The following is a 13,292-nucleotide window of genomic DNA, read 5'->3' as shown; positions in this document are numbered from 1 at the left end:
GTAATATGATGCATTTTTATGAAAACAGGCAACATATATACAAACCATAAATGCTACCAAAATTACTTCCTGGTAAGATTTTTCTTTTTTTTTTTTTAGGATTCTATTTATTTATTTGAGACAGAGAGAGAGAGAGAGAGAGATAAAACCAGCAGGGGAAGAGGGGCAGAAGAAGAGGAAGGGTGAAAAGCACACTCCCCACTGAGTGGGGAGCCACCCAATGTGGGGCTCACTCCCAGGACGCTGGGATCATGACCCCAGCAGAAGGCAGACACCTAACTCTGAGCCATCAGGCAGCCCTCCTGATAAGATTTTTGTAAGAGAAATAAAAAGCAATATTCTCTGAGTATCTTATTTCAGTGCTTCCTATTGAACTGTAGAATTTTATCAATGGAAAGCACGTTAGGAATAGTTTATCCAAGTTTCTTATTTTATAGATTAAGAAAAAATGGTCAACATGCTCAAGAATATAATGGTAAAGCTTCAGCTTTCTAAATAACAGATGACAATAAGATTAGATTCTGGAAAAAATATATATTTTTTAAAAATCTCTTAAAAAAGAGATTTTAATTGTACTATCACTATTTCTTGCTACATTTCTGCTTGAGTACAGGGAAGAACAAATGACATGAATGGTCTTTTTTAAAATAAAATCAGGACAAGTTTATCTTCAAGTTAGATAATATGTCATCCTGAATCAGAGATAATTATAGAAGTTATTGTTTTATCACTTATAATATTGAATTAATGAACCTAGGCATATAAAATGTAATTAAGTATCTCCTTTATAAACTATACATGTTAGCTTTACAGTCATAACCTTAATAAATATAAAATTCAAAACAGAAGTTTAGCATATGTGAACTTGTTTATCCTATTAGAGATCTCAAATAAAATGAAAAGTGTCATTAACTAGGAACAAAACCCAAAATGATGAGATTAAGGTAATGGAAAAGCAACAGTGACATCTGCTGTCTGTTTTTATAGTTTTCCTTTCACTTCAAATCTTCAATTTTCTTCTCTGTTTATCAGTGATATCTATAACATAAGAAATGCTTTGATGACCAAGTACGTTGTCTACTCTAGTGATTTGTTTCCAGAGAATCTGAAGAAAACTATCTTGAATATGTGATCTCTATCACAGATCTTTTAATACACACACTTTTCAATAATCTGATGAGAGTTTCCACGAAAATTTAGAATGTATAACAGTATCCACAAACTCCGGACAGATTAGTAGTATTCCTGCTGCTGCTCTTTATGTTCCACCAGTAATGTTTTTCTAAAACACAAAATACCTTTCATTTCTATGACACCATACAAAGCACAGTGCCATTACCATGATGTAACAGCATTTAGATTCCTTCATGGGAGAACAGAAATGCACAATTTAGACCTGGAAATTCTTAGATTGCTTCTACCAGCACCAGTAGCAGTCTTTCAAACAGGACAGGTAGGCAACCGTGTACATATATCTCCGAGATATGCAACTTCTCAGACTCCCACCTCATGACTGTTAAAAACCCACAGTCACAGTCACTTGCTTGATTAATGATTTGTTATAAGTTCTTACCTGCTCTACAATATTCGTTTTCACTCTACAAGATTAAGACATTGGGCCATTAATGGCCAGCCGCTCCCTGGAGGGAGGAAGCTCATCAGATAGATTTTCTACTTGACAGCCAACTAGTGAGCATTTTATGGAGAAGAAAGGAAAATGGTTTGTCTTTGAGATGCTGGCCCAAGAAGGCAGGCAGGTTGTGCAGAAAACTGAGTACTTGATCAAGGTCAGAAGGAAAGAAAACACAGAAAAGAGAAAACACCACCACAGGCAGAACTTTACAATTTTGCCTAGTTCCCACAATGCCCATAAAACAATCTTTACATGGATATTGAGTTAAGTAGTGACAGAGCTATGAAATAAGAAGGAAAGAACCAAGAAGATTCTTTAACTCTCAAACCAGTGATGCAAGACCAGAAAATGACAGACAAAAATACATGTCCCAAGTATATTTATCTTATTTGGGTAGAGAGACGCTGATTTTTCCTTTTAGCTATTAGAAGGAAAAGGTACTACTCAGTCTAAGGTGCGACAAATGACATCCTTCCACTGACAGCACTCACCACAAAACATAATCTGCAGAAGCTGATCTCAAAGTTTCACGTAAGTGAAAACAAAGGTTATTGGTTTGATAAAAGAAAATCCATTTTTAAGATGACAGTATAAAAAATCCTCTAATGGCAAGAAGCAGTTTTCATTCTAAAGAAAAGTGAAATTCAAGAGCTCATATGGGAAAAAGAGATCATTTGCTCTGTTTATTCTTGCCTGAACAGACACATTTTAAATTGATCATCAGTGAAGAATAGGATAAACATTTGGGAGCAAATGTGCCTCTGCTTTTAGTCCTGACATTTGAAGAAAATTTATAAAGAAACTTCATATAAAAATAAATCTTCTCAGATACCCAGTTAAAGGCAGTATAGTTCTAGAATCTAAGGTCATTATGAATGTTCCAAGCCAATTAAGTAATTTTTCAATGAAATCACAAAATTTGATCATTTAACCTCCAAAAACTGCATCAACAAACAGATGATCAAATTGTCACTGGGAGGGTACACTGGATATATAGAGATGAGTAAGTCATGGATTCCACACCACTGAATTTTCAGTACACAAGTAGGACATAAACATATGCAAAAGAAAAAAATTATTCTTTTCTGAGATTTTCTGGTCCTGCATCACTGGTTTAAGAGTTAAGAAATCTTGGTTCTTTGCTCTTCATTTTTTCATTCTTTGTCACAATTTACTCATTATCCATGTAAGAATTGTTTTATGAGCATTTTGGGTACAGGGTAAAACACCAAAGTCGGTTTTCTAAAGGGATAGTAAGAAGGCTCCATTCTGTAAGAAAATGGGCTGTATCTTTGAAAATGAGAAGGCATGCAAAATGTGAACAATGGGAAACTAGCATTTTGTGAAGAAAAAGAGGTGAGAGGAAGAGCTCTAAAACAACAGGGCATGTTAGGGAAATACAGTTCAGTATGGCTGAGAGTGGGCATGTGGGGAAAAAAGAATGAGAGATGGGGCTAAGGGAGAAGCAGGAGTCAGATCCTGGAAGTGTCAGTATGACATGTTTCAATTAAGCTCAACTTCAACCTTATACCTGTTTTGTTTTGTTTTGCTTTGTTCCTCAGATATGAGACTGGAGAAACCTTCTCAACCATGTCTACTCATAAGTAAAGGATTGTAGATTTCCTCCACTGATTTAGGAAAAAGAAGACAATAATAAGTAATTAAAAATGCATCTTGATAAATCATTCTAAACAATTTATTTATTTAATATTTTCTTTATTTGGGGGGGAGAGAGAGAGAGAGAGCACGCGTATGAGCAGGGGGAAGGGCAGAAGTAGCAGCAGACCCCCTGCTGTGCAGGGAGCTCAGATGTGGAGCTCCATCATGAGCTGGGCCTAAGGCAGATGCTTAACCGACAGAGCCACCCAGGCACCTCATATTCCAAACAATTTAACAGTAAAATAAATGAGAACATGAAAATGAGAATAGTATCCTCATAAATGATAGAGGCTTTATCATTTTAAATGCCTTCTTTGCATACGTAGTATATCAGAAGTATACATCAATAAGTTATAACCTTAAGAACAATTGGGAAAATAAACCATTCAGAGACATCAGTTTAAATTAAACATTCTTTCTAGACACACAACTGGAAATTTCCATTCCCTCAGCACTTGTTCACTGGTAAAACAGTCTTAATCCCTTCCCAAGAGCATTTGTGTCAAGACTTAATGGGTCTGGACAGACATGTGGTTATGAGAGTCCTAGCCTTCTCTGTGAAAGCCACCTGGACTGCAGAAAGCTTTTCAGCTCCAAGAGGAAAACCTTATAGGGTTTTTTATCACAACTGCATCTGTGACAGCAAGTGCCTCCTAAAATGAGGATTTAAGGGATCTTTGCAAGGAAAGCCTACATCTAGAGTCCCTTTAGATGAAGAGGAACAAAGAAGGTAAGATATTATTTCAAGTCAGTGATGGCTATGATTGAACTATCTCTTAGGTACCATGTATCTTGCAAGCTCTATAATACCATTTGGAATATCAAAACTGAAAGAATAAAGGAAGAGCATAGTAAATACTAAAGAGACAACAGTGAGGAAACCCGGACTCATAGCTAGGTCCTTCAGTATCTGTTCGTATCTTTCACTTAAACAGGTATACATAGATGTCATATAAATAATTAAAAGGAGTGAACAAAAGGAAAATATATTAGAAAAAACTTAAGAGCACATCAAGCCTACATTGCACTCTTGCTTAGACATACAAATATTTCCATTAGGACACAAAACCTCTCCTATACAATAATATACAAGGCTTTATCCAGGAAGCTTCTCAACTTCCTTCATTTGCTATTCCTATTCTGTTCTTGCATAAACAAAGTCATTTATAACAAGCTCCCAGGTGATGCCAATGCTACTGGTCCATGGACCATACCTGGAGTATCAAGGCTTTCAAGCATAATAAGCATAACTCACTTGCCTTAGGAAAATTTTCCTAATTCCTATATAGAAGAGATCCACCCAGGAGACTCATTAGCCTCTAGTCCTTGACTCCCCTGTGGAGCGCTCATATTGTTTCTCAGGCTTTCTTTGTTAAATATGCATCTTCCATCTTAACTTCCTCATCAAATGCTATGCAATTCTGAGTAGAGCAGTTAAATCGACATTCAGTGCTAAGAGGTAGTGTTTACTTAATGGCATAAATGAGGAATCCACAACAGACGGCTAGCTATAGGTCCAAATCACACTAATGCCCCACCTAGCTGAGTGACCACAGGAAAGTATTTTAACCACCTAACTTCAATTTCCTCATCTGTAGAATACAGATGTCAACAGCGAATACATCAAAGTTTATTCTAAGGATTACATGAAGTAATCCATGTGGCATAACCTCATGACCACTCAACAAATGCTACTTATTAGTATTATGCCACAGCACAGCGCTTCTAAGGTATCCTCCCATCTCTGCTGATTATAGCATTTGAGATCTGAAATTCACAAGTTGATTTAGTCCCGTAGAATACTTTGCTCTCATAACTACCAACCATGTACATCCTCTAAGACAATTTTTTTCTTATAATACTGAGTAAAGATCAACACCTCCAGTCTTTACATGTGTATTTTAACACAGAGGTTATTTTTCATTCTTTTGGGCTACCCACTACCTTAAACTTTCTATTAGGGCTTTTACTTGGAAACAACAGCACTGAGTCAAGCTAGTTTTACCAGAAATGGATTTATAGAGGAATATTAGCCAGCTCACAGAATCCCTGAGAGGGACAGAGAACAAGTCTTGGGGGCTCACAAGCAGAGTCAATGAGCCTAGGACACAGTGAGAGAAAAGGCATAGGTACACTGTGGGTCAGTCCTAAGAAACTCCATTAAAAATCCTACTCATGGGTTAGTACGCTCAGTTCTAAATGCCAGAAATGCCCCACAGCCACTCTTAAAAAAAAAAAATCACCTTTACAACCATGCTTGTATACAGTTTAAGAGCCCTGAACGCAGCCATATGAGTTGGCTTTATATACAATCTGGTATATGTACTCCACAGTGGCAACAGAGCCTGGAAATCCATCACTCTCCAGACAAAGATTAATTAGAAAAGGGTTGGGCTGGGTGTTAATAAGCCAACCTATTACAGTATTTACCAAAACCTACTCCCTATATTTTGAGTCTTGCAACTTATGATTACAAGTAGGTGGCAGAGCCTACTATAGACTATAGGAAAGAAAATGACTTAAATTCACCTATTTAGTGGCCTGCACAACTGAAACAGGAGCCCATGACCTAAGTTCCACCAGTAAGATGCATCCACTCAGTTATGAACCAGGAATGCAAAGAGGAAAATGTGAGGAACTTAGTCTGGCGATGACAAGAGACGCAGCATGATAATATCCCTACAGCAGTTCTCATGGAACCAATCCAGGTCCATTATTACTACTACAAGGTCAGCCTTGCAAAGTACAGCACCCAGTCTCAGCAGCAGCAGCAGCAGCAATGGTGTGCTTATGGGACATGATTTGGAGTATTGTTCCTAGCTCTGAAGCCCTGAAGAGTCTATGCAAGTAAGTGTCCTCAAAATTAATTAATTTTCTGCTTACAGAGTATAGAGTTGCTTTAACTAAGAACACTAACATATAAACTGCTACTAGTTGCAGTTACAGGCAGTAGTCCCTCAGAAAAATGGAACTGGGTGTCTGACCTCATTGAAATAAAAACAGTGAAAATCCAGTCAGTATCAAGAGATGGGAATGGAAGCCTGTGGCACAAATGATCAAATTATCACCTTAAAGAAGCACTCACTGAGGACCACATAACCCCTGCCACGGAAGTATATGACAGGCATGAGGAATTCAAGAACTGTGGGGCATGGAAGTTGCTTCGAATAGTGCTAGAATGCTTAAAGGGGAAGAATGACAAGCTGAAATCACAAATTCTTGGCTAGAGGCATGAAGTGAAATCCCGAGTTTCTCTGACTGCTAAAAGAATGTCTTATCGCTTTCAGCCGCAGGGCTGAGATAACTGGAAATCAAACGCAAACTTTGATCCTGGAGCTTTCTAAAAATTATAATGTCAGTTGAATTCACAGCCCACTGAGAACACTTATGTGAAAGTAAAAGCATTGATCATGATAGAACAAAACTGAGATCTGGAATGGAAGAAAATGGATGAATTTGGATGTCATAAGTACCCCAAACCCACCAAATCCCATGACAGGCCCTCGCTGACCAAAGCAGCATCATTCTCTTTGTCAGGTGAGAAACAGAAGGAATAAATTATTTATGGTTAATGGAGGTGGCTGTCACAAAAATCAAGTTCTTTAGGTAGCCAGGATAGCAGAGCTGTTGGCAGGTTCCATAGTCCATTGCTAGGGATGTCAACAGCACAGGCTGTAATTCTTAGGGGCAATGACAGCAGTGTCTCCACTGAGGTAGTTCTGCAGCTTGATTTGGAATGTCGTTCCTATTTGCATAGTCCCAAGGCTGGTTCTCTAGCCCAGTGTCCTCTGAATAAATAATTTTCTTCTCCAATCAACCAAATTTGTCTTCTTGCTTATAGCTAAGAACTACTATGCTTAAAAATTTCAATAATGGTTTTTTGTTTTACCCCTGACTCCCCTCCCACCCCAAAATATAATCAGGATATAACACGTTTCAACTCTGTTTGACTGTTTTGGAACAACAAGTCCATAACTGGTCTAAATTTTCCTTACAACAAGAACTCACGCTTAGAGTGACAGGCTCCCTGCCTGGAAAATTTAATAAGAGATTCATGGCTGTTTGCTACTTACCGAGAAAATTTATTCCCTTACACCTTTATCCATCCTTGTCTCTTTTATATGCAATGTTATTATTCACAGTTTTCCAGTGAATTATCAAAGAAAAGCCAAACACAAATGGCTCCCTATGTCGCAGCAGTCAACTAATTTATCGAATCATAACCTACCAATTCCAACACGAGAAAATGCCTGGTCAATCTAACACCATGACAAACCAAATGCCTGATAAACAGTCACAATCCCTTAGAAAATTTACAGCAAAGACTTTCAAAACCTCCAGCAAAGGGCATAATTGGTGTGATGGTGAAAACCGCAGATCTAATATAGCTCATACCCTGTTGATAAGGCTATTCCAGTCCCCAAAATAACACTACAAATCTACATATACATGTTTTTGTTTGGGACTGTAAAGAATGAGAAGTTGTTTTGCTGCATGACACCCATAACAGGTCACTATGATGATGGCTACCCAGTTGGGTTGTTGATGTACCTTTCCAGATTTGTTCTACCTCGCCATCTCCTGGGCCTTGGCTATCTTGTTCAAGGAGAATCCAGTCACCCCACCAGTCCCATCTTCTCATCTTCTAACACTACTGCCTTGAAGTTTCCACAGGGCCTTCATCTAAGCTACCACAGCAACAGCCGTAGCGGCTCTTTTCACTGCTTTCTAGGTTCAGATGAAGATGGCTGGCTCCTTTTTGTCATTCAAGTGTCAAAGTATTCTCTCTTCTCTCTCTCTCTCTCTTGTTCTCTCTTTCCCTTTGCCTTTTATGTTCTTTATAACACATACGAGTACTTGTTCATGTGAGCTCCATGACACCAGGAATTTTACCTCTTGTTCAATACTGTATCCCAGTACCTAGAACAGTGCTCACAACACAAGAAGAGCTCTACAAATGTTTGGTGAACAAATAAAGGTTGAAATTTTCCCACTGGGTTTGGTCACAAAGAGGTGATGAGTGACCTCAGCAATTTTAATAGAATTCTGATGAAGAAACCTAATTGAAGAAGGTGGGAAGTGAGAAAATGGACAGAGTATAGGTCTATAGAGAAATATAACTGCATATGGAGGACTGCTACAAGGGTGAGGAGGATATAGAGATTCTCTTTAAAGGTGAGCAGATAAGGATTTTTAAATGTTAATGGAAAGGGAAGAATTCAAAATTCATACACTTCTCTACTGTTGTTATTATCCAATCATTCATTAATTCTCTTGGCTTAGGAAATTAAGTGAAACTAATAAAATGACCAGCATGCACTCTTCAGGAAAAGCACATGCTGTGGAAAATAGTTTCAATAACCAACGTATTTGTGTGACAGCGCCATTTTTTGAGCTCAGTGAAGTGAATAAACAAGCTCAACTTTTTGGCATTAGCCTTCAATAGAATAGCAGTTTTCCAAATAAATTCAATCTTTTCTGACTCTCAAAGAGCAATTTTATGTCGAAAGGGTTCTATATTCAAGAAAGAGACTTTTAATATTAAGTCTGAGAACCAAGGAGACTGAAGTGGCTAACATGATGAATAAAAAATAATAATAATTATTTCCTCTTGTAAAATACTTACTTTTAGGTAGTAGAAGTAAAAGCAACTAAACATAAAATGCTTTAAATGTTAATTATTTTCAAATCTTTCAACAACTCCACACAATATGGTAATTTTTAAAGTGGTCAAATTTTGCCATTTTATTCTTCCAAAGGAAGCTCTACTGATTCAGATAAAATTTCTTAAATAAAATTTTCACAGTATAACACAATCATCTTAAATGAGCCCTTTACATGGTCATTTCAGAGAAGACAGTTGATACAAGTGATATATCAGTAAAAACACTTAGTTCTATACCTTAAATTTCTGATTCTGTTAATAAAAGTAATACAAATAAGAAGGCAAAGCAAGAACATGCCCCTGATTCCTATGCCTGCCTAAAATATAGATAGATTTTTTTTAGTATTTTATTTAAAAAAAAATAAAAAATCCAAATGAGATCTAGAAAATAAGAACAAATACACTCAATATATCAGAAATAACAAAGAAGTCTTAAAAGACAGAAGGAAGGTGGCATTGGAAGTATGAAGGAAACCATAGTCCCAACAGAGAAAATACAAGCTGAAATAAGATGAAGAGATGCCACTGATACTCCAAATTCTGAAGTGGCAAGCACTGATGGGGAAGGTGGCCTGGGAAACTATTCAAGTTATTGTTAGAACCACATTTAGTGCAGCCCAGTGGATCAGCAACTCTGGGACAGATTCCTCTATGACGGTCACAAATCATTCCCTTCCCTGCATTCACACCCCTGCAATGTGATGTTGCAGCCCTTTCCATCAAGAAGTAGAACCCCTTGGGGCACCTGGGTGGCTCAGTGGGTTAAAGCCTCTGCCTTGAGCTCAGGTCCTGATCTCAGGGTCCTGGGATTGAGCCCCGCATCAGGCTCTCTGCTCAGCAGGGAGCCTGCTTCCTCCTCTCTCTCTGCCTGCCTCTCTGCCTACTTGTGATCTCTGTCTGTCAAATAAATAAATATCTTTAAAAAAAAAAAAAAAGAAGAAGAAGAAGTAGAATCCCTCATTCCTTGAATCTGGGTTGGCCATTTGACTTGCTTTGACCAATGGGTCATTGGCAAATACGAGGCAGTCAGGGCTTGAAAGTCTTTTTCTGTTGTTTTACTTAGAACTGAGACAACCATGTGAACAGCCCCCAACTGACTTGCTAAAGAAAGAGTGACTTCATAGAGGAGAACCAAGGAGTTCAATGTACTGTCGGACATATAAGTGAGACCATCTGAGACTAGCCAGCTCAAACCAACCTACAAATTGACAGTAGAAGAACAGAATCACAGAACCATCTATTGGTCACAGATGCATAAACAAGAACAGTAGAGAAAGCAGAGCTAGCCAAGACCAGTTGAGCTACCTAGCAGACCCACAAAATTGTCAGCTAAGTAACTATGCTATTAAGTCACTAAGTTTTAGAGTGTTTTTTGCTGTTATTACAGCCATACATGACTGATATAAAGTCCCCTTCCAGTACTGCCCCATACAACACACAGCAAAATCATCTGTCTCTAGCAAGGATAGTTAATGTGAATGCATACCTTGCCAAGAAAAGTCAAGGTACCTTGTGGCTGGCAACATCTACAAAAAAAGAGGGAATGTTACAACCAGAATACTGGCCACTGGCTCACCCTTCTCCACAATAAATGAAGCAAGCATGGTAAACAAAAGCAGGGCTCACTGGTTATCCACAAGGACCTTAAATACAAAGATAAACACACAATCGGGAATCATGAAAATGTTTAAGGAAAGGAGCACCTGGGTGGCTCAGTTGGTTAAGCATCTGCCTTCAGCTCAGGTCACGATCTCAGGGTCCTGGGATGGCACCCTGCATCAGGCTCTCTGCTCAGCAGGGAGTCTGCTGCTCCCTCTCCCTCTGTACCTCCCACCACTCCTGTTCCCTCTCTCTGGCTCTCTTGCTCAAATAAGTCAATACAATCTTTTAAAAAATATTTAAGGAAAAACAACACGATAAAAGAAAAGCACTAAGTAACAGAAGAAATAAGAACACATGAACTCAGTAAGGATAAATATTAGATGGAACATAAAGTAAATTTTAAAGAAATTCAAGTAATAATTTTAGTGAAAAAAGACACACTATCCATGAAACAAGATCAGGCAATGAAAAAGAACCAGCTAGATCTGCAAAATAAAAATTATTGTCAAAATAAAAACTCAATAAATGGGCTGCAGATAGTAGCTATACTTGTGATGAGCATAGCATAATACAGAGCTGTTAAATCATTGATATATACACCTGAGACTAATGTAACACTGTGTGTCAACTATTCTTCAACAAAAAACAACAAAAAATAATGAATGGGCTGGGAGAAAAATGAATGAACACAGCTAAAACTTAATGATTCCAAAACTGTACCCACAAAAGAAACAAAAAGGTGAAATGTATAAAAAATTTTAAATCAGATACTACTACTATCTTGTGTTAAATTTCCTGATTTTAATTCATTGTAATATAATTATAAATGAGGATATCTTTGCTCTCAGGAAATTTACGATGAAGGGGGTAATAGAGAAGCAACTCTGTAATTCATTCTCAAATGCTTTCCAAAAAAATTTTTATACATATAAAGAGAGATAAAATGATAAAGCAAATGTGGCAAAAGGTTAACAGTTTCTAAATCTAATGTACAAGTTCCTTATACTGTTCTTGCAATGTTCCTATCAACTTGAAATTATTTCAAGTAAGTGATATAAAAATTGTAAACTACATGGAGAATAAATCCAGAAGATCCGGCCTCATCTGGCCTCATCTATCAAAGCTCCATAAGAAATGACCAGAAAGAACAGAGAAAAGAACCAAAAAGTAATGGAAGACACACTCTTGTAGCTGAAGAAAGACCCTGACCTTAAAACTGAATGACCAAAAAGGATGAATGAAAATGGCCTCAAACCTGGACACATTTTTATGTAATTTTAAGCTACCAAGGATAAAGTCAAAAAGGTATAAGGTTTGACAGGAAAGTTGGAGGGGGGAAGTGAGGGGAATGTTATTTACTGAAAAAAAGAATCAGACTAGTATCACATGTCACACCAACTCTAGATTCAAGAAGATACTGGAGGGGCACCTAGGTGGCTTAGTGGGTTAAGCCTCTGCCTTTGGTTCAGGTCATGATCTCAGGGTCCTGGGATCAAGCCCAGCATCAGACTCTCTGCTCAGCAGTGAGCCTGCTTCCTCCTCTCTCTCTGTGCCTGCCTCTCTGCCTACTTGTGATCTCTGTCAAATAAATAAATAAAACCTTTAAAATATATATATACTGGAAAAATATATTTGAAGTTCTTGTGAAAATTATTTTGAACCCCCAAAATTTTTTCAATCAAAATATTATTCAAATATGAAGAAAAAAATAATTTTCAGAGATAGCATTAAAGAAGTTATCCCTTATAAGCCTGCTACAAAAAATATGTGATATATCAAATCATCATATTGTATACTTTAAATACACATAACTTTTATTTGTTCTCTGTAAAGCTGGGTGGGGGTCAATATGTGAATGCCAGAAAAACAAATTAACAAAAAATATCTAAGAAAGGGTAAAAACAAACAAAAAACCAAAAACAACAAAACAAAAACCTACACATATAATGATGAGCAATGAAACTGATAAAACATTAGCTAAAAAAATTTTATTATTAAAATAATAATGATCTGGAACTATTATCTCAGATGATCTCAGAATGGGAGGGAGATACCAGGAGGAGGAAGTAGAATGAACCAGAATATTGAGGTCCCTGCCTTGTCTAGAAAGGACTTACTTACTGGTTGATTTTAGATATTGATTAAAAAAAAAAAAAGTTGAAAAGTATCCCTTAAAAGTAAAGGTTAATAACCTCTAGAATCCAAAGGAATAGAACATATAATTTCCTAACCATAGCAAGGGAAAAACAGAACACAAATATTCCAATCAAAACAAGAGCAGAAAATTGGGAAGATGAAAAAACTAATAATTTAGAAGTATAGAAAACATACATTACAAAGTAACATTGCAAGAATAATCCAAAACATATCAACAATAATAAGAAATGGCAAATTAAGTACTCTTTTACTCTATTAAAAGTAGAAAGCTGGGGCACCTGGGTGGCTCAGTGGGTTAAAGCCTCTGCCTTCGGCTCAGGTCATGATCCCAGGGTCCTGGGATTGAACCCCACACTGGGCTCTCTGCTCAGCAGGGAGCCTGGTTCCCCCCTCTCTTTGCAAGCCTCTCTGCCCTGTTGTGATCTCTGTCTGTCAAATAAATAAATAGAATCTTTAAAAAAAAAAAAAGGTAGAAAGCCATATTGTATTATTAAACCCAGCTATAGGCTCTCTATCCCAGACACATCCCAAACCGAATGACTCAGAACAAAAGTAAGTAGATATTAAATGCTTTTA

General features: G+C 37.3%; 1 long non-coding RNA gene across 1 annotated transcript; it reads left to right on the top strand.

Annotated features, from left to right (window-relative positions):
- Positions 1 to 214: 214 nt before the first annotated feature.
- Positions 215 to 8,656, top strand: LOC116591316. The gene is made up of 3 exons (XR_004285945.1): positions 215 to 316; positions 3,787 to 3,791; positions 8,645 to 8,656. It is a non-coding gene; the product is annotated as an uncharacterized LOC116591316 (long non-coding RNA).
- Positions 8,657 to 13,292: the final 4,636 nt, after the last annotated feature.

Source organism: Mustela erminea, chromosome 5 (genome assembly GCF_009829155.1).
Source record: "Mustela erminea isolate mMusErm1 chromosome 5, mMusErm1.Pri, whole genome shotgun sequence".
In the NCBI taxonomy this organism is placed as follows: Eukaryota; Metazoa; Chordata; class Mammalia; order Carnivora; family Mustelidae; genus Mustela; species Mustela erminea.
Note: the sequence above shows the minus strand (reverse complement) of the source record. Positions and strands in the feature narration are given on the sequence as shown.